This window comes from Macrotis lagotis, chromosome 6, assembly GCF_037893015.1.
Source record: "Macrotis lagotis isolate mMagLag1 chromosome 6, bilby.v1.9.chrom.fasta, whole genome shotgun sequence".
Lineage (NCBI taxonomy): Eukaryota > Metazoa > Chordata > Mammalia > Peramelemorphia > Peramelidae > Macrotis > Macrotis lagotis.
The window spans coordinates 198151274-198174444 of NC_133663.1; the positions used below are offsets into that span (position 1 = coordinate 198151274).

The following is a 23171-nucleotide window of genomic DNA, read 5'->3' on the forward strand; positions in this document are numbered from 1 at the left end:
CTGGAAACACAAGTTCCTCCTATGTCCTCAATTGGCTGGGTATTGCATAGGTCAAATGCCTATCTGAAGTAACAAGTTCTCTCCCTATGTGGGTTCCATTTCCTCATCAAACCTCCCCTTCCTCACAATTTGGTAACCAGGTTCTTGTGAGGTATAGCACAGATAAACCGATTTATTCACTAACTCACCCAATATTCTAATTCTATGGTTTCTTGCCTTTTTTTGCAAGTTTATCTACTTCTCTATAGAAAGGGATTCCTTTTGTTCACAGATGTAAATTAGCTTGATTTACATCCTGTAAACCTACATCCCTCTCTACATGGTCTCTGATTCTACATCAATCAACTTTTTCTTCATCCTCCTTAGATGTTTCTCTGTAAGACAGATTCCTTTCCTTAGTTTCTTACAATTAATGTAGAAATGAAAACTAATCACTTGTTACAATCCCTCCTTTTTTCCATACAAAATTTCATTTCTACACATTTCTTCCATTTCTCAAATTTGGTTGCTGATTCTTTACTTTTTTTCTTATACATGTTTTTTTTCCCCTTGCCCTGTATTTTGTCAATTAAGTAAAGCTTTTCCCCCCGGCTTAGACTGTCTTGGTAAAATATAACATAACCTTCTGGTCTAGTTTTCTTTCTTCTGGAGATTCTGATATCCTTTTGTAGCTTTGGAGTCTGTTCCCAAAAAGTCCTCTCCAATTCAGGTAACTTGTAGAGATCTTCTATTCTGATAAAAGCTCTTTTAACATAACATTTTAATCAGATCAATATTCATAATTTCATTGGTAGACATTAAAATTCTGAAATTTCTTAGATCATGACAATTTACATTTTAACTTGCCCACTGTCATTCTGATATATACAGAAAATTTAGTTACAAATAGGAATTAACTTAGTTTGGCTTTATCTTATTCCTTTTAATCATCCATTTGGTGAATGCTACTCCATTCTAACAAAGTAAACATCCCTAATTGTTTCACTACACAAGTAAATTCACTGAAAATTGTCAGATTAATTTGAGTCTGTAACATATACATTTAACAATCATTTTAGTACAAAAAAGAGTGTCCAGTAAGTGACTTACAAATAAAAACATACTTAACTTTTTGCCATTATTAAAATAACTCAAACATCCTTAACTAAAATGTATTTTCCTTACCAAACTATTTCTAAATATACTATAGATTATCCTTCTCCTTTTATACTTGGTTGACTCACATTCCTTTCCTTAAACTAGAATTTAAAACTCTCCCCTCTTGATATGAAAATTAAAGTACCTTAATTCTTATCAAATCATATAGCTGACAGCAGATACTAAAACTACACACTAGCCTAACTGGCTATAAAAATCCAACTGACCTAAAATTTCTATATCTGATTTGCTTATAGCATTTTACTATAAAGATTCAGGATGTCAAAGTAAAATTCCTTTGTAGATATAATTTGAAATGTCAGTTTACAGGTAGAGGTCATGTGGATAGCTAAAAACCTTAGGTCAGATATTAAATCTATCAGGTGAGACATTATCCAAATGTCACATTTGAGAAATTGGGTCAGAAAGGGTTCAACCTCAGACTGTACTGAATTTCTTGGTAGTCTTTGTTTTTTTTTTTTTTTCCCAGCTAAGTATAGACAAAACCTCAGCATAATCTCAAGCCAACACCTTCAACTTCTCATCCCAATGCACCTGACACCCATGAGATTCAAATCCCCATTGGGCTTCTGGCTTCAAAAGACCATTGAGCCAACAGTATTTCCTTTGCTGACCGTGCCAGGTGTCAGAAACAGAACAGAAACTCAATTTAAATTCCCATGAGATGTAATTCAAGTGAGTTTGGTTTACAAGGACTAAATACCAATTATTATCTTGATGGGGTCCCAATTAATGTACCCCCTTTCTACATTCATATTTATCCTGAGTGTCCTTCCTGGGTCCTTGCTAAAACCAGGAATTCTAACTATGATTGGCCCTACATCCCCTTTCTTCTACCTTTTGCCCAAGGACTCTGGTCCCCTGTATTTTGTTATCAGAATACATTAAATAGGTTATCTTCTAACCTTATGCAAAGATCAGTCAAGTTGTTCCAGCATCTGGAGTATTCTTTGATATACAAAAATCCTTCACACAAGTATGTCTTATAACTCAATTAGAAGGTGTTTCCTTCTGGTGGCATCAATTTTTGATCTCCAGATCCACATCCATTTGTCTGAAATTATATCTGCTCTCTCCCTTTCTCCTCTTTCCCTATATGAAGATGGTATGTCAAATGCCTCTTGGCTAGATACCTCTCTCTAGCCTGCTGTATTACACACTAAATAAATGCCTCCTTTGGCTAGGAGATTGCCCTTCATCTCATGAATTCTTCCTCAGATCTTCTACACGGGTTTTCATCCCCATCATTCTCACATCACAATTGACTAGAGATTATCACAGGAAAAATCTCAAGTTATACTCATTATTTTTCATGTAACACAGGTACCTTTTACTTCAAAGTGAACAAAAAACAGATTTGGGATGTAGCACCAAAATAATCCCAGTTTACATATAGAACTAGAAATCTTATAAAAACTCTTTATGGTAAATCTGTTTAATTATTAACTATGCTTAAAATACAAATCATTTGTTCAAAATTCCTTCAAACAATCAGAACATCTTAGATGACTTTAAATCTTCCATATGGGTTATTAATTCAAAATGTAGCAAAATGGTAGCAAGAATAACAATGAATTATTAGATTTTACAAAAGTCTTTCCATAATTACATTCTACATAAACCCATAGATCTATACTAAGTTCCAACATGTCTCTTAAAAATTTCAGGGATCCCAGAAGAAGGTTGTGATTTTTTACATTTTCTCTCATTATTCCTACAAAGCAGTTATTAATTCCAGGATGCATCATTACAATAACTCCAAATAGTTTATATTTTTACAACAGATAACCAAGCAATTATAAGAACAATGCCTCTGCAACATCTTGCTTTCAGGGGGCTACACAATTTTTAATTGCCCAACCATTCTTCAGAGCCCCTCACACTTATCCAATATTATTAGAAAGCATCTAGAAGTCAAGATCTGCTTTCCAATTTCCTGTCCACTATCCCTCTGAGTTTTCAATTAACATGAGAAAAGAAATTCACAATCTTGACCTTTCATATATGAGATATGTAACCTCTATAGTTGTCAACCTACATTAAACATATGCTGACACCTTGTTCCCCTAAAACAAAACAAAACAAAACAAAACAATAAAGGGTTTTCTTAACAAAGTAAACCTTATAACAATATCTTTCACATTTTTCTTTTACATGCTTACTTAGCACTTATCCCAAATACACTCCTATTTTCTTTTTTTTCTTTTTTAGGTTTTCGCAAGGCAATGGGGTTAAGTGACTTACCCAAGGCCACATAGCTAGGTAATTATTAAGTGTCTGAGGCCAGATTTGAACTCAGGTACTCCTGACTCCAGGACTGGTGTTCTATCCACTGTGCCACCTAGCCGCCCCTATACTTCTATTTTCAAAAAGAAAATGAGATATTTTTATGCCCAGCAGTGTACTTAAGAATAAAATACTTAAAATCTTAGAGTCTCATTAATTAAAATAGGTTAGACACATTTAACATTACAACAAATTAGTTTACAAATTAGAGAATTTAGTAGGCCCACTACATAAACGCCTTTTACAAAACTTTTCTCTCTTGAGAGTGTTTCTCTTTCCCAAAAGAAAGCAGCAAATATTCCTGATAACATTATTATTTTTAAGTAATATACATAGATTCCCAAATTTCTTCACATGCAATAAATCCCAATTACCACAAAACTTCTGAGTACACTTCCCTTGAACTCAAGGGTACTTACAAAAGGAGAGTATGTTGGTTTCAGGTAGGGAAACCTGTTAGTTTTTTTTTATTTTCTTGCTAAATTACTCTTCAAGTTAGCATTTTTTCTTTTTAAATATAAGATGTGTGTGTGTGTGTGGGGGGAGATTTTCTTTTCAGAGTTTCAATTATCCTAGTCCCCTGTTTTCACTAAGAAACCTCTAAGATGCATGCAGTGAAAGATGCTGCTATAGAAATGCACAAGAGAGGCTCTATCCACCTTGAGAAAACCAGACTTTTAAATTTTGTGACTTCAAGTCAATTAAGACTGATCTTGGGAAAATTCAATAAGGATCATCCTTTAGAGCCAGATACATCATCTTGTGATCAATACCATAATTTTTAAATCCTCAAATGTTTAGTTTATTTGAGAATCTATTCTTTATTAATAATTCTAGCTTTCATCCAATTCCAAATACCTCACAGTCACATGACTTAAAAATGTGCATCTTTGCTTTCTCCTTATAGAATAATAACCTAACACCTTTTTTGTATATAAATTTCCCTAATACCAAATCTCAAATATTAGGTATCCCTGATAGGGTGTTGAGAGAAGATATAAGACTGAAAGAATTTCTAAGGCACAAGTTTGAGAAAACTCTTATCTACCATTTGTCTCTATATAATTGCAGATGTCTTTCTTTATCAAAGTTCTTGCCCCATCCCCTATCACCCAGACTAAGCCCCTAGCCAAGAAAATTGCCTTCTCCCCAAGACAGATTTTCAGTTGAATCTCTGCCGCTTCACTTCACTCCTGATCTAAATACTATCCTTAACTCCCCTTAAATATATTCCTTTCTTCTTTATAAAAAGAGTTTTAAAAAAAATCTCTCTCAGTTACCAAACTATTTACCAATCTTCATTCTTATTAACTGATGCAGACTGACTAAAACAAAACATCTTTCCAACACCATTGTATCCTGTATTTCTGGTGTTCATTATTTTCTCAGACAATTCAATACTAGATAATTAATTTTATATTAATTCAGTTAAAGTTTGGATTCCATAATCCAGAAAGACAACTTTTTTCTCATATAGTTTTTCAGACTCACTCATAACTTCATCACAAAACCAAGACCATCCCCCTTTCTCCCACATAAGCCTTTCTTTTGGTTCAGAGAAAACCCCAGACTTTTCACACTTTTCATTCCTTTTCTTCTCAAGTCCCTTAAAATCCATTTTACAAATTTCTCATTTATATTATTATTATAATAAATTGCTTAACCATATTTTAGAGTTCATTGACTTAGTACATATTGTTCTCTGGTCAGATCCAAAGACTTATTAAAGCTGTACTTTCACAACTACAATACCACATCTTTCTCTTAGTTTGTCACAATTAAAATATTCCCCTTAAAAGATAAAAACATCCATTTATTATGTTTCTTTTTAACCTCTTAAACTACTCATAACCCAGCAACCAAACATTTTCAAAGTACTTTATCAATTTTTATAGCAAGAATTTCACTCTTCACTGCCCATTTCCCAGTCAAAAGCATTTTAACTTTGAGAAACTGCAGCTCACAACACCCCCACACACACACACACACCAGCCTCCAGCACCCAGAATAGGGAGCTGCCCAGGCTGAAATGCAGTGGCCTGCCCCAGGGTGGGGAGACCAAGTTGAGCACTAGTAGCCCAGCCCCAGATCAGAGGCCAAGAGGGAAACAGAGAAGAGGGTGGAAGGAAAAAGATTTCCCTTCACATCCGTCCCCTACAAGACTCAGATCTAAAAGAAAAAAAAACTTGCTTCTCTTCTCTTCCCATGGAATGGGTGGAGTCTCTCTCTTCTGCCCCCAGTCTCACAGAATCCAGAATAGGAGTTTGAATCTGACCTCAGACACTTGACACTTTTTAGCTGTGTGACCCTGGACAGGTCACTTAATCCTGATGGCCTCACATCCAGGGCCATCTTCAGGCATCCTGATTCATACCTGGCACTGGACCCAGATGGCTCCAGAGGAGAAAGTGGGGTTGGTAACTTAGCACAGCCTCCCTTCATTCAAATTCAATTCACTTGTTTGTCCTGGCATCACCTCCCTGATGTTGTGGTTTTAGAGAATAAAGGACAAACATTATTATTATTATTATTATTGTTGTTGTTGTTGTTGTTATTGTCATCATCATCATCATTATCATTATTATTAAACCTTAAACCAATTTTACCTTAGAAAAGAGTGAAAATACCAGGGGGATGTAAAATTCTCCAGTCCCAGGATCCTGGAAAACTAGGAAGCTAAAATTGGTGAAGGAGAGCAGAAACTTTAATTTTATCTGAAAAACATACCTACACAACCCATCTCAGTCATTCCTTCAAGGATTCTTCACTGCATCCTCTTATCTTCTGAATTTTCTTTTTATTCTTTTTCCTAGTATAGCTAACACTATTCCCAAATCCTCGATCTCCTTTTATTGGGACTATATAGAGGAAAACCAATATCTCCAGAGGTTCCTTTGCCTTCCTCTGATTGTCCCCCACCAGATTCTTCTTCCCTATCCTTTTTTGTAAAAGACTCCTCGTGGTCTTGTATCCTCAGACACTCATACACTCAGTAGTCCCTAATCACTGTAGGATTCTTATCCGTCTAGACCAGTACTTGTTAGTCTTCCTTTCCTATCTTGAATTCTTAACCATGCAGATAATACTAGTCTTTCATTCTTATCTTGGATTTTGAGCACAAAAATTACTTTTTTTTCCTTCCCTTATTCCTTTGGCTCACCTATGGCTAGATTATTCAGTGTAGTCCTAGGATTTTTGAACAGTCTCCAAGCAGAAACACCCATTGGCAGTATACAGGACTGTTGAAATCAAGGGGTCACAACTTCTCATCTTTGTCGGTAATTCCTCCCTGACCCAGGATGTCTGGATCTTGGAGAAACACATTTGAAGGAAACAAGTGCCTTACCAAGAATGCATAATAACCATTAGTGAAGTAAAGAAGATCTTTTTTTGAAACATTCTTAAGAAAGAGTGTCCCAAATAGAAATGGCCACCCTGGAGGCACATTATCTCCTGTTTAGAAACACAAGTCCCTCCCATGTCCCCAAATGGCTGGGTATTGCAGAAGTCAAAGGCCTATCTGAAATGCTCAATTCTTTCCCATGTGGGCCCCAATACCTTATCAAACCTTCCTTTCTCCACAATTTGGTAACCAGGCCCTTGTGAGGTAAAACAGATATATGAATCTGACACATAGATTGGGTGCCAGTTTATTCACTAATTCATCCAACATTCTAAATTCTATGATCTCTTGCTTTCCTGTTGCAAGTTAATCTTTTTTTTTCCTCTATAGAAAGGGATTCATTTTGTTCACAGTCAGATATGAATTAGCTTGATTTATGTCCTGTAAATCTATATTCCTCACTATTTGGTCTCTGATTCTACATCCTACTTTAGTTTTTTCTTCATTCTCCCTAGCTGTTTCTCTGTAAGACAAGGACTCCTTTCCTCAGTTTCTCATAACTAATGTAGAAATGAAAACTCATCATTACAAGTAGGGGTAGGGGTATTAAAGGGAATAGGAAGGAACAGATGGGAAAGGGATGAGAAAAGTTGTTTTTTGTGTATCCTAAAGAAACTGATTAAATTTCAAAGATTTCAAGATATATCACTTTATAACTGTATTTTGCCATATGCAAGTCTTTCATTTAGATATGTTTTCTCTCCCTTATCATCACTTTAATCAATAAATGTGCTAGACAAAGGTGATACAAAGACAATCTCAAAACAGTTCCTGCTTTCAAGGATTTTACTTTCTGTTTAGGATGCTGTTATGGGAGAAATCTCTTCTCTTTGAGTTCATTTGGTAGCTTACTGACTGCTGCCAACATAAATCTGCCACATTGCAGAAATTATTGAGATTAAAACTAGGTTTTATTGTGCTTAAACACAGGTTTAAACTTCAGAAAAATAACCGTGAACAAAAAAGTAGGGATTTAATGAGGCTTTTTATAGACAAAATTACGAGAGAGAGAGAGAGAGAGAGAGAGAGAGAGAGAGAGAGAGAGAGAGAGAAATAATTTTTAACTTGTAGAAATCTAGTACATCTTTTTAGGACATATAAGTCTAATTTACTTAAAAAGAATCATAATCTCATAGATACTTTAAGTAAACAAACCTAGTTAAACAGACCATAGATAAACTGAGTCAAGTTATAGATTAAACTACCTATAAAGGGCTGATTGAGAAAAGATTTACATGTCTAAAAGATAACTACAGAGTAAGAGCTAGTAATTTTTTTTTCACAAATAATTAACTAAATCATCTTAGGAAGTTCAAAACATCCCTTTGACTTCAGATGAAGGGAATGTTTAAAAAGTTTTCCTTTAATATTCTTATTCCATGATTCAAATTTTATCTAGGTGATGTTAATATTAACAGAAAACTTGTTTCATTTAGCCAAAATTTTCCAAGAGAAATGGTATAATGAGAATAAATAAAAATTAAAAAAGAATAATTATTATCACAATGTTGTGCTAGATATCATGTACATAAGGATATTCATCTTTTAAAGGGTTTGTAATATAGTTTGGGGGACAAGTCCCTGAAGTCTTATAGAAAGGTTAATTATTTTATTATTACTCTAATTTCCCAAAGTATCTTTTATCTCCTTCATATTAATATTCCCAACAGTCCTCTGTAGAGTCTTGTCCAGTAGTTTATCCCAATCTATTTTATTCAATGTCATTTCCACTTTTTCTTTGAATATATTTAGGATTATGGTGTTAAAAATCCCAGTGTGTTGGCTCTACTATCCTTAATGGTGAAAATATTGTTATAAAAATTTTGGTAGCTTTTCTCCATATTTTGTCTCTATGATGTCTTTTCAGTTTCATCCTCCAATATTCTCAGAATGACTTTGCTTAGTTAGATCATTCACCAACCTTTCTTTAAATTTCTTCTACTTATCACAGTTTTAAAAGAAAATATTGCTCATAATTTTTAAAAATAATGTTATTTTTATTGTTGTCACTTCTTGACTTATATTAGTCCTGAACAAAAAAACTTCCATTATAAAATATAAGTAATTTAACCAAAGCAAATGAATATATTGTTCACATCTGACAATGTATGCCTCATTCTGTAGCTAAAGTCTATCATTTCTTTGGCCAAGAATAAGTGATATACGTTATCACCAGTCCTCTAAAATCACCATTGACCACTACATTAATAAAAATTCTGTCTATATGTTATTTACTTTTTACCTGGTTCTGCATTAGTTCATATAATTCTTTTTTTAAAAAAATTTTGCAAGGAAATGGGGTTAAATGACTTGCCCAAGGTCACACAACTAGGTAATTATTAAATGTCTGAGATCGGGTTTGAACTCAGGTCCTCCTGACTCCAGGGCCAGTGCTCTATTCACTGCACCACCTAGCTGCCCCTCATATAATTCTTTTAAAGTTTCTCTGAATTTTTCATATTTATTTTCGTTTATAGCCCAATAATATTCCACCACATTTACATGCAATGATAGGTTCAGTCATTCCTCAATTGACTCTTTGTTATCACAAACATGGCAACTAAAACTATTTTGGTATATTTGAGGCCTTCTTTCTTTAATCATCTCAAAGTATCTATTTAGTAGTAGTAGTAGTATCACTGACCCAAAGAATATGTAACATTTAGTGAATCTAAAGATATTATTCAGTTTTTTTCTCAGAATAGTTGGATCTGTTCATAAATTCAAAACCAGTGCATTAGAGTGCCTTTTGCTCCAATATTTACTATTTACAATATTACCACCTTTTGTTAAAATAATACATGTAGGGGTGGCTAGGTGGCGCAGTGGATAGAGCAGTGGCCCTGGAGTCAAGAGTAACTGAGTTAAAATCCGGACTCAGACACTTAATAATTACCTATCTGTGTGGCCTTGGGCAAGCCACTTAACCCCATTTGCCTTGCAAAAAAAAAATAATACATGTAAGACAGAACTTCAGAAAGTACAGTTTGAAAAGTGATTATGGAGCATTCTTTATTTTTTAATATTTTATATTTTTAAACTATTAATATCCTTTGACCACCTGCCTGTTGGAAATAGCTACTTTATTCACATATTTGAATCAATTTCCTGCATATCTTGAATATCAAATTTTGCCAGAGATATTTGCAACAAAATTTTTCGCAGCTAAAAACATCTCTTATACTAATTGTATTGGTTTTGCTATCGCAAAAGCTTATTTTGTGTAGTCAGAATTTTCTGTTTTATACTTTATATTACCTCTCTCTTGTTTTGTTAAGAATTAGAATCCCATGATGCCCCCAACCATAGCAATGGTAGGTACTTGCCCCATCTCTAAAGTGTTTTTAAACAACAACAACAATAACACCCAAGTCCTGTGTCGGTTTTTTAAAATGTAATTTTATTTTATTTTTTTCAGTTGCAAGCAAAAATCTTATTTTTGACAATCATCTTTTTCCAAGCACTTGAATCCACATTTTTCTTCCTTCCTTCCTTCCCTCCCCATTCCCATGACAGCAAATATTCTGATATAGAGTATACATAAACAATCATATTTAATAGATTTCTCTAGTTGTCATGTTCTCAGAACTAAAAGGAAAAGCAATTCATGAGGAAAAAAGAGAAAAAAAATAAAACAAGTTTTAATAGTTAAAATAATAGTATGTTTTAGTCTGTATTCAGACTTTGCCAGATTTTCTCTGTGGATGACATTTTCCCTCACAAGTTTAGAGTTGTCCTTATTCACTAAACTGCTTAGAGCAGCTAAATCCATCATAATTGACCCAATGATGCTGTTAATATATACAATGTTTTCCTGGTTCTGTTCACTTCCCTCAGAATCAGTTCATGAAAGTCTTTTCAGGCTTTTCTGCTCATGATTTTTTTTTTTTTAGGTTTTTGCAAGGCAAATGGGGTTAATGCTCATGATTTCTTACAGAATAATAGTGCTCGGGGCGGCTAGGTGGCGTAGTGGATAAAGCACCGGCCTTGGAGTCAGGAGTACCTGGGTTCAAATCCAGCCTCAGACACTTAATAATTACCTAGCTGTGTGGCCTTGGGCAAGCCACTTAACCCCATCTGCCTTGCAAAAACCTAAAAAAACAAAACAAAACAGAATAATAGTGCTCATCATATTCATATATCATAATTTGTCATTCAATTGATGGGCATCCTCTCATTATCCAATTCTTTCCTAGGTAGGTTGTTATTCTACTTTTGGCCCATAGATACTGGTGGTTTCTGAAGGGATAATAGAGTCTTTCAGGATATAAATATGTATTCAATCACTGCTTAGCTCTTATGGTTTGCTCAATTTTATTTTTTACCTTTCTAGGTACACAGAAAGTTGATTGAGGTGATTGTGGAGTGACTCATATCAGTAAGTGTTGATTATCTTTCAGAATTTCATTTTAAAAATACTTAGGGATTGCCATATTCAATACCTTCCTTTTTATTTTTATTTTTTGCAAAACTGCATTCTTTATATGGGGACTAGAAATTTTGATCTCTTATTTTGTACTCCTAAACCTTAGTTTCTTTTTTCTTTTTTTTGCCAATTTTTAATAGATTTTATTCTCCAGGATAAGAATTGCATTTCCATTTGTTTACATTATTGATAAAGTGCAATAAGTGAACTATATTTTCTAACATATTTTTCACCACCCTCATATATGCCTATCTTTACATTATGTTCCATGAAATTTTGTTTAATCTTGACTTTGAACTAATAAAACTATTTATCTCTGCAAGGAAACTTTATGAGCCATCCTTTCATTTAGCTAATTCTTCCTTTTGTCTTCTGCCCTTGTTTACATTAAAAATGGTATAGTGGGTAATCCATGGTGGTGGTGAGACCAACATCAACGAATCACAAACACTAGATTTTTGGCAAATTAAGCTGATTGGATGTCCACACTAAGTCCAGCATCAATATTGCAAGTCCCTAGGAGCCTATCAAGCTTCCTAAAGAGGGATGAGTCAGTACCAGTAAAAAAATAAAATCAAAGTCCCCATAGAGATATGTAAGTAATCCTTTCAGCCCAGGTAAGATAGAGAAATTCAGAATAAAGGAAGAAAGACACAAAAAGATACACAGAGATATAGAGAAAAGCAAAGAACAGAGATATAGAGAAAAGCAAAGAGAGAGTGTGTGGCAGAGAGACAGAGAAATGGGGGAGGGGAAGAAGAAGAAAAGAAGAATTTGAAAATTGATATGAATCATATCAGTTTTTAAATTGTACAAGGATGTCCCACATTTAGAACACCAACAATTGTTACAATTTGCAAACCATCTGAAAATGGCATGATTGTTAGGATCCTCTGCTCCTCTTTCTGTTACTCTCCCACATATGACTAAGATCATTTTGTCATTTTCTCTGCTTCTGGGGTTGCCATGACCTAACACTTCATCACTGCATAACCAGTCAACTAGTGATGAACCTCCCTGTCCTTGGCTAGAGTGATTATAGAATTACATATTTGAGAAATGAAAGATAACCTGAACAACTCTCTAGGGCGATATACATCCAAAAATGGAATCCCCACTGTAACATACTTGAAAAGTAGTCAATCAGCTTCTGTTTGAAGATCTCCTAGAATGGGAGATCACAGCATCTCTCTAGGCAGTCTCCTCCACTTTCAATCAGTTTTAACTACTGGGAAATTTCTTTTGTTATCAACCTAAATTTGTGCCTAGTTCCAACAAACAAGTATAATCTCTTTTCCAGCTTATCAGATACTTGAGCACAGGTAGCAGGATCTCCTTGAGTTTTCTCTTTTCCAGACTACATTTTTCCAGTTCCTTTAACCAATTTTCATAATATATGGACTCAAGAATTTCCACCATTCTGGTTGTCTTCTGCTATTCATGACATTCCCACTTCTGCCTTTGTACAAAGTCTAGAAATTTCTCTTCCATTTACCTCTGTGGCAATATTCCATAGTGGAGAAGTGTAAATGGACAACTGTCATACAAATTATAGAATGATTAAGTAGAGACCAAATAGGATGGCTGAACTAATTCAAACTGATCTCTTTTAGCTAAGAAGTAGGGGACGAATTCTTGGATGAGGTGACATCTGAACAAGATAAGAAGGCTCTCAATAAACAGAAGTGGCTGAGTAAGGTAGAAGGAAGTGTCTATCTATAACAGGGAGTTTGTGCACAGAGAGGCAGAGAGGAAAGACAAATGGAAAATTAGAAAATGATTTAATTTAACTTAAGCACTGAGCATATAAACAGGAGTACCCAGAAACTTTTAAGTGCCAGGTCAAGAAATCTGACCTTTTCTCATTGTGCATATGGAGGCATTGAAGGTTTAGAGAAAGACAGTAGTTCATAGAAAGATTATTTTAGCATCAGGATGAAAGATAGGCTGTGGGCAGTAGAGATAGAATGTTAGGAAGTTATTGTAATAGTCTAATAGAGGCAAGGAGAGGGTGAATTAGGTTGATGGTGGTAGGAATTCCAAGGAAGGACGAATGAAGAAGGAAAAGGCATTTTGAATCAAGACTTGGCACTGAATGTGGAGTGTGAGAGTAAACATTGACTGACTAAAGTTTCAGATCTTGGTTTCTAGGAAACTGAGTTAAGAAAAAAATATGTTGAGATGAAAGTTGATAAATCCAGTTTTAGATATATTGAGTTTGAGAGGCCGATAGAACATCCAAAAGACACAGCTGAAAAATGACTGAAAAACAACTCACAACAGTTATTATTATTAACTACATTTTAATTACTCACTTTCTTGGGACACTAATTCAATATGCAAAATTGGGCCAAAGATAAAAATCCACTTTAGAAATATCCCTGGATTCTTTATCTATATCTTAAACAACAGTGTTATTTAAGTAAAATCCAGTGTTTGCAAAGTCTTTATCATCATATCATCAGAATTCACAAATGAGGCATTAACATTAGAAAAATGGTGCATTCATAACCAAATTACTTTGATAGACTTAATTTTATAAAATAGTTCAACTGATAAAAACAGATAATTGTAAGTAAAATAATGCCACACTATAGACTTTCTGCTTCTCAGACATGACTAATGGATCTACTTATTAGGATCTGTCAATAAATAGAAGGAAATATTAGCTTTGGTCATGTTTTATATCTATTCTTATCAAGGCAACAACCAAAAATAATTTGTATGTATGTATGTGCATATGAATGTATATCTCCTTTGGAAACTATGAACTTCTCTATCTGCTACCCACTTCTCTCCCTATTGCTTATCTTTTTCCTTTTTCTATCTTTTTCCCAGGGTTCTCTCATCTCCATCACCCTCAATCCTAACTCATCCATTTCCATCTCAGTTAGCTTCCATTTGTACTATATAGACTTTGTAAGTACATGGTTATTTGTATGTTTTCTTCCTCCTTAAAAGTGAGCTTTTTGAAGGGAGGGACCTGATTTGTGTCTCTTTTTGAATCTTCCTTGTGCTTGGTACATAGGAAATGCTTGCTAATCAACTACTCACTCTCTCACTACTAAACTTCCCATTCCAGAACAAACTTCTTTCACTTTTTCCCCCCCAGCTTTTAGCCTTTATGGAGACCTGACTCCCTTCTGGTAGCATTGCCTCCAGGGCTTTCCTCTCCAGCACTAGGTATGGGAGAAAGTTGGAATACTTAAACCACACTATCACGTCCAGATTTTATCCAATAACCTTTCCACCTTTGAAGTCTACTTAATCAAAACTTTCAACCCAATCCATATTTTAGCAGCTATAGAATACTGACCACCAACCAGGTCATTCTCCCTTCTTTTTTCAAGGAGCTCAGCACCTCACTGATCAATTCCTACCCTTATACTAGTGGACTTTAATAGCTTCATTAAATTCCCATTGCTTCTAATTTCCCATTTCATCAACCCTCTTAGGTACCATGAGCTTTACTTCTCCTAAGTCACATATAGAGATGATACCATATTAGATATTCCACTTCCTTAATTAGAAGCCTTAACCACCTCCTATTTGACTATAGCTTTCTAGCATTCTACCTTTCCCTATATTCACCTCTTGTTCTTTATCCTTCTTTACTTTTATCAAATTCTCCATTCCCACCACCCCTCTGTTTACCTTAATACCTTCCTTTTTCTATCCATCTATCTATATGCTGTCCTTCATTTTCTTGTTTTGTTTTCTCTTACCAAACCATATTGGATTACTTTCAAAAAGCTGCTAAATGCAACTGGAGAAAGTCTTACAACCAGCCTTGCTAAGTGAATTATAAATTGTTATTATCCAACCTCAATTTTGCCCTAACTGGATCTGGATAGTTGTTTTATTCCTCCCTAATTAATTCTCTATTTCACTACCTCCAGATGCTATTCCAAACCTTCTCTTCCTTCAAGCCTAATCCATCTATCCCTTGCCCTGTTCTCTCAGTTGAGATCCTTGACTTTTGCTTTACTAGGACCACTGATACTATTAAAAATAATCACCCTTTTTTCCCATTCTCTTAAAAACCCATGATGTCACCTCCCACTCTCTCCTTCTTTCCCCAAGTATCTCTAACAAAAGATGACCCTTCCTGATAAGTCCAACTCTTTTATATATGTTCAAGATCCAATGACCTCCCAGTTTTATTCTCAACTTCTCCCTACCAATAATTTCCTTCCCTGGTGTTCTTCAAACATGCCTAAGTCTCCCTTATCTTAAAACATGAAACAAAACAAAAAACTTCACTAGGCCCTATCTTATCCTCAAGCTATTATCCTATATTTCTCTTCCCCTTTTCAGTCATACTCTTAGGAAAAAAGTTTATTATATTCACTGCCACCACTATTTCTCTTTCTCTTCAACCCTTGGCATTCTGGTCTCATCACTTAACTGATATTCTTCTCCCCAAGGTTACCAATGATCTCTTAATTGCCAAATATGATGATCTCTCAGTTCTAATACTTTTTGCTCTCATTAATGTGTTTGACATTGTTGACTTTCTTTTCTTTTGGTTTTCAAGATTCTAATCTCTCCTGGTCCATTTTTTGACCACCCTTTCTTAGTCTCCTTTGCAGGCAAATTATTAATTATCACAATCCCATGCTGTGGATATTTCCCAAGTTTCTGCCTTGGGCTCTCTTATCTTTTCCTTCAACATTCTCTTTAGAGAAACCTCATGGGTTTAGCTCTTCTCTCTATTCATCAGTCTTCGTGATCTATATTTTGAGCCCTAGTCTTTCCTTTTAATCTCTTGGTTTCATATCACCAATTCTCCACTGGCCATTTCAAATTATACATCTCAAAAATAACTTGAACTTAAATTTAACAGTCCCAAACTAAACTCATTATCATTACTTATCAACTCACCCCTTTCCAAACAGTCCCTATTTCACTTGAAGGCACCATTGTCTTTCCAGTCTCCTGACTATCTACTCATCTTTACCCCTCACATTCAATCAGTTCCAAATGTTGCCACTTCTCCTATCACAGACAGGAGATTCATAGGTGAGAAACAAGGGTGAGTTTGCAAAGAAGGTGCTGATCTTCTTCTTCTTTTTTTTTTTTTTAGATTTTCCAAGGCAGTGGGTTTAAGTGGCTTGCCCAAGGCCACACGGCAAGGTAATTATTAAGTGTCTGAGGTCGGATTTGAACCCAGGTACTCCTGACTCCAAGGCCAGTGCTCTATTCACTGTGCCACCTAGTCGCCCCTGATCTTCTTGAGTAAAGAGAATTTCTTACCAGAATGCCTTAACTTGAAGAAATCATTAAAGATTAAACACATACACACATACACACACAAAACACAACACAATACACACAGACATAAAATCTAATCATATATCTTTTCCCAGAAATATTTTTGATTCTAAGAAATTCCATTATTCAGATGTGTGTAATTGAGACTGACAAGTGGTACATTTTGTATTGATAGCCAAATTTTTCTCCATTTTTCCCAATAACCCAATTATTTCCTAGTAAATTTAAAGTGTGCCTAAGGTTCCTTACAATTCAGAATGATAAAAATCTCTTCTAATATTTTATACATTTAAATAGAATCTCTCTAGTTTTTTTGTTAGAATTCTTTGGAATTGAGGAACCTATGATATACTTTAAAGGAATGTTTCCCAATCTTCTCCCCCCCTCCCAGGATTCCTTTACACTAAAAAATTTATTGAGAACTAAAAGTTTTTATTTATGTGGATTAGTTCTCTCAACTTTTACTGTATATTTTATAAATTAAAACTAATAAATATAAGAATGTTTTTCATTCATGTAAAAATAACAATTTGTTCATTACCTATTAACATTTTTTAAAAATTTCAAAAGCAAAAAAAGAATGGTATTGTTTTATATATTTTTGCAAGTCTCATTAAAGTCAATTGAATTCTCATACCTATTTTTTTCATTCAATCTGTGGTGATATATAGTTTTGGTTTAATTATACAAACAAAATTCAACCTCATATAGATACATCATTGGGAAAGGGAAGTCTATTTTAACAGACAAATAATAGCTTAGAATTATTATGAATATGTATAAATTATATTGGATTGCTGGCTTGGGAACTCAAATGTCCACAGACCACATTTTGAGAACTGTAGCTTTAATGTAGAGAAGATAACCTATACTTAGCTCAAAAGAAGCTATCTAGTTGACCTCTTAAGGTACCTTCCAATCCTTTGATTCTTAACCCACACAACAGTTGACTTTGAATATTCCCTGAGTTAAATACAATTATGCATTCATTACTATCAGATGCACATTTATCTAGTCCCAGGTTCATTATTATTCCAGTCAGAGCTCTTCCTCATAATCAAACTTAACCCCACAACTGATCTGCTTTTCTCTGATAAGGCAGTCAAAACACTTGGCATTAGGGGGATAAATAGCCTATCAAAATACTTCAATTTATTTCCCCAAATAGGCTTTAGATATATTCCTCTGTCATACTTCACAAATGACCTCTTTTTTAAAATGGTATGTGTATAAAAAAAATAGGCCAATATCTCATTCCCTTTCCTTCTTTCCCAACTTCAAAGAACACTGTACCAAGGTTCAGATCCAGAGGGGATATAATCAAAAGCTAGAAAATAGGCCCAGTGTGCATTTGTTTAAGTATCCATCCTTAGCATAATTTATAAATTCCTCCTACATTTCTCATTTGTACCTTTAAAAACGAGTATTGTAAGAAACATGTAGATGTAGAGTCATTGTGCAAGACATATTTTTCTATTTGATTTTTCCTAAATTGGGACATCCTGTGTTATATATTCCTAAAAGTTGCTAGCCAAGCAGAAGCAAAGAAGAGTATCAGATTGGCCACTAGAGATGGAACTCCCTTCTCACTGCTGGGAGCAAGGCCAGGACCCTCTGCTACAAAGACAGTTTTGGTAAGGTACCCTTAGGTATCTTTGCATTTTGATACAGGCACTGCCAAGGTAATTCTGGCAAGAAAGGAGGGGTAATGGGACATCCCAAAGGGAATTTCAGTCTGAACAATTGATAAGGAAGTCATATTTCAATAAAGAATGATCCTGAGGACCATCATGATGAGGGACAAGTTTACAGTTTCAATTTTTTGTTCTAAAGAATAAAATGGGGGGAGGGTAGCTAGGTGGCACAGTGGACAGAGCACTGGCCCTGGAGTCAGGAGAAACTGAGTTCAAATCTCTCCTCAGACACATAATGGCCTAGCTGTGTGACCTTAGGCAAGTCACTTAACCCTGTTGTCTAAATTAAAAAAAAAAAGAACATTGGTCTCTGGAGTAAGTACCAGAGATTGAATCCTTGCTCTTCAACTATCAGTGTGACCTTGAAAAGTCATTTAAATTTAGAAGCAACATAGTAGATAGAATGTACTAGACAGTAGGTTGAATGTAGGGTTTGGAGTTAAAAAGACCTCCATTAAAATCCTGTGTCATGCACTTAATAGCTAGGCAAGTCACTAGGCAAGTCTCTAGCCTCAGTTTTGTCATGAGTAAAATAAGGGGGTTGAACTTGATGCTCTCTAAATCTATGATGCTAAGCATTGGATTTTGTATTAGATGGCCTCTGAGTTCCCTTATAGTACTGCCCCTCCCTATTCCTCTAATTTATGTCAGTCTCACAAATACACTGGAGTTTCATTTGAATGCTGCCCTCTGAGTTTGTGATGATATGTAGTACTTTGCTTACTTCAGTAATTCAGCTTCTTTGGTAAGTGTCCAAGATCATTAGCCCATATACATCCCTAAATTTGCCCTACAGTATTACAACAGTGTTTTAGTTTAAGTCTAGAAACAAAGCAAGCACTCACATTTGTTTTTCTTTAGCTGGACTATTCTCCTCTTAGGATTAAAAATTGGTCAGGAAAAATCCTTTTGGAGTTTGTTGAATCACAACACATTTGATGAAAGTTATGAGGGTAGCTTTATTTGAATCACCTGCCATGGAGCTGGTCATGTATCCTGGTCCCTGCTATAGTCCTTGTTGATGTCATGAATTTTCCTGAGGGCACAAGGATCTACTGATTAACCCCCAGGGATTGAGTCCACCTTGAAAATGATTGACAAATGAGAGGTTCTTCTCTTGATAGATGAAACTCACCAATTAGCAGAAAAATAAAGCAAAAAGACTTCTTTCACCTTCTTAAATCTTTCACCCTCTTCATATTTATCTCACCCTTGAATTCTCTTCTGACAGAGGTCATCCATACCCTATAACCTTTTAAAATACTTTTATTTAAAAAACATTTTCTCTTCTTCCCAAATCCCAACATGCTGTAATCTTCTCAAGTGTATTGAAGGGTACATCAAATTGATCACAGATTCCTCTATCATGCATATGGAAAGGATAGGAACCAGATGTGGGATACCAATGAGTATCAGGAACTATTGGGTGAAGAAATCTCTTCTACCAATGCAGATTAACACCATCTTGCAACTTATGGTTTCAGAGCATTGATCAATGCACTGAAAGATTAAAAGACCTACCGAAGCCACACAGGTAGTATGTGTGAGATTTGAACCTAGGTCTTCCTGCCTTTGGGTTGGCTCACTAGCCATTTTGCCACACTAAATCAATAAAAACAGTAGTTAATCTATAAAATTGAATGGGCTGATAGCTCTTTGTCCAAAGATGCTATGAACACTCTGACCTGCCTCAGTTAGCCCTATGTAGCAGCCTCTGAATTTCTGTAACTTTCAGTCCACTGAGGATTTGCAATTAGCTAGTCATTTCCTAGCTAGTCATTTTCTGTCCTACCTTCTTAAAAAATCCAATGTTTTCCAGCTCTGTTATACACAAATCTCCCTATTTATAGCTTTAAAACTCTGGAATAAGAGAGATTTCATTTTGTCATGTGCTTCAGACTCTTTTTTTCCCTTGCCCACTTAACACTGAGAATATGCAACAACATAAGAATTACTTGGCTGTGCCTATATCAGAATGCAAAATCATGACTGCATCTGAGGCAACAATATCCTTTCTGTGATTCCCCCCACCCCTCCCTACATTCTATTCCTATATCTCTATTTAGCTGCCAGATAGATCTCAGGAAATAATCCTTTCCCTGATCTGGGAGATTGGTATTCCTCCATTAAAGGTGGGGAGAAGGAGATGGGGAGGAAGACAGTGCTCGTTGTTTTGTGCCCATATGCAAAGTTTGTGTACACTTCATGAATCACTTGAAGTTGTACCTGAGGTGGGGCTGGTATCCAAGGTCCCAGACTAAATGCACTCAGTCAGTAAAAAATTGCAGATCATATGTGCAAATGAAGATTTAATGAGCAAGGTCTGCCAAAACCTTTAAAAAGTTTGGTTATGCTGACTTCACTTTTTGGTTTGGTTTTGTTATTGGTTATTTAAACCTAGACTCCTGGCATCTATTTAATTTGTTCCTTTTGGAATATATGGTTTATATACTTCAGTTATATATAGAGGATGAGAATGAAGAGGAAGATGGAGGCAATCTCAAGGAAATGCAACCAAATGACAAATCTCCCATCCAGTCTCCAAAGTCCTAATTCTTCCATTAAGTAACATGGAAGCCAAAATTACGAACTACCTCATATACCTCTGAAACACATTAGCCAGAGTGACTTTTGTCTGAGCAGCCTTATCCTTAAGGTTCTAGGATTTCTGTGGACACTGCCACAAGCAATAAGGTGAAATCATCTATGAATGGCAACAATTTCATATTGCTTACATAATGAGAATTAAAATCTGTATGCTTGAGGACAGAAGTAGGTATAGTAGAAGGAGAAGAACTAAAAGTAGGAGTAATAGTTGACACAGGAGGGATAGCTAGGTGGTACAGTAGTTAGAGCACCTGCCCTGGAGTGAGGAAGACCTGAGTTCAAATATGACCTCAGACACTAATTACCTAGCTGTGTGATCTTGAGCAAGTTACATAACTCAATTGCCTTGCAAAAAAAAAATAGTTGAAACAGTAGGCAGTGGAGGACCTTCCTATGATCCCTTCAATAAAAGGTCAAATTTATAAAAAATGTGGAAAAGTCTATTTCTAAGATTAATTTGTAATGTTGTTATAAATGTACTTTGGATTTTGATATATTTATTACATACCTTTGGACCCCTGAATTTCAGCAAGATGGTAGCTTGAATTTAACATTAAGGGAGAGGGTCAGTCTAAAGGGAATGGGGGAGGTTATATTCGTTATTTTTGCAGAAATGATTGGAATATAAGAAAAAATAGCAATAAAATATAGTTTCTTAATGTAAATAAAACCACTAATGGCTGGCTGCAGTTTATTAATTATCTTCTACATCTGGTCAACATCATTCAAAGAAAGAATTTTAACTTGATATTTTCCCATTTTGCTGTCCCCAAAAATCAATGGAAGTGTCTGTAATTTTTCCTACTTAAAGTATTATCCATTCTGAATGTATCTATTCCCTTTCTCTCTTTTTGATGATGAAGAAAATGAAACTCAGGTGAAATGATCTGCCAAGGTCACAAGTAAAGAACAGGGTCAAATTTGAACCCACCTCCTCTAACTCTAGATTAGTATTTCTTTCAACTCTTATCAGAATAAAACAAATCCAGGTAAAACTAGAGAAAGTTCCAAAGGTCCTCTCTGAGGTTTTATAACTTGTTCTTTGCATTGTGCACACAAATTGTTTTTTGTTTACTCTTGATAGTAAGGACACTAATGTATCTGAGTCTTAATGATGGGAAACCTGTGTATTGGGGGCAGAGGGAAAGGGACCTAGATGTGCATTAATGGGAGGAACAAAAGTTTTGAGATGTTCCTGTTAGGCAAATGATGCCTCAGTCTTGCTACAGCAGTAATGATCTCCTATATCTTATCCCACAATGAGTAACCTACATTCTGGGAATAAACTGTTTCCTCATTTAGAAGAAACTGAAGCACTCAAAGGGCAATGAGAGGTTTTCATGTGTACAACAGTACACATTGAACTGGTTTTGGTTGAGTTCTTGTGGAAGTCTGGAATTCACTTAAACCCAATTTTCCAACCCCAAAATCAGAGAGAAAGTTTCCCATAAAGGGAGGCATTCCCCATGCCTTCCCTGAATGGGTCCCTCCCATTTCTTCCCAAAACTTTATACTAAGCAGAATACAGTAGGGAGCCTTCAGAGCAATCTAGTTCATCCCCATAGCCTATACCTGAAGTACCTCTGTCTGAAGAGTGGGGAAAGGAGGGGGATAGAGAGCTCCAGTAAATATTTTCTGTTCTTACTGGAAATAAGCCTGTCTTAAATAGGCACAAAAAACAAAACTGCTCTCTCTCCTTGCCTATGGTTCCCATTGATGGATAAATATACCCTGGAGCCAGAAGAGAGGAACTGAAATACAATTATCCCTTCTACATTACAGGGGTTAGGGGCACAGAACCACTATCTGAAAAAAATCTATATAAAAATTTTTGGCCCTCCCTTCATACCAGAGAAAAAAATTGTATATATTTATGGAATTAAAAGATAAAATATGTTGATATTATAGAATACTATACACATACTTAATGAATTTCTGAGTTCCTAAATTTTTTCTATATCACCTGCTGGCTTCCTTTGTTGTCTGTGGCTTCTGCAAAACTCACCCCCAAATTTCCATTTAATTTCTTATACTGATTTGTGATATATGAAACCATGATGAGGATGTGGAAGAGACAACTGTATATTTGAAGAGACTATATATGTCTGAAGATTTGAGGTTTGCTAAAGGTTTTCAGATCAATTTAGAAAACTTCTTATATGATAAGTAGTAACTAGGTATAGCAATGATAATAACACAGCTATAAGGATATGATTGATACTTGCCTTCAAGAAAATTATATTTTATAAGTACTTTTTATGATTATTATTCCTGAATAAGAATAGTTTATTTTGCTCTATGGATACAAAGTGTTTTCCCAAAC

The 23171-nt window shown here is 35.1% G+C and overlaps 1 long non-coding RNA gene across 1 annotated transcript in view; it reads left to right on the forward strand.

The window, feature by feature from the left end:
* LOC141491362 (uncharacterized) overlaps positions 1–23171 on the forward strand; it is a 105950-nt gene that overhangs the window by 68212 nt on the left and 14567 nt on the right. Inside the window, exons 2-4 of the long non-coding RNA XR_012469574.1 lie at positions 11181–11225; positions 16360–16409; positions 18072–18181. This is a non-coding gene — a long non-coding RNA (uncharacterized LOC141491362). The remainder of the gene's footprint in view (positions 1–11180; positions 11226–16359; positions 16410–18071; positions 18182–23171) is intronic.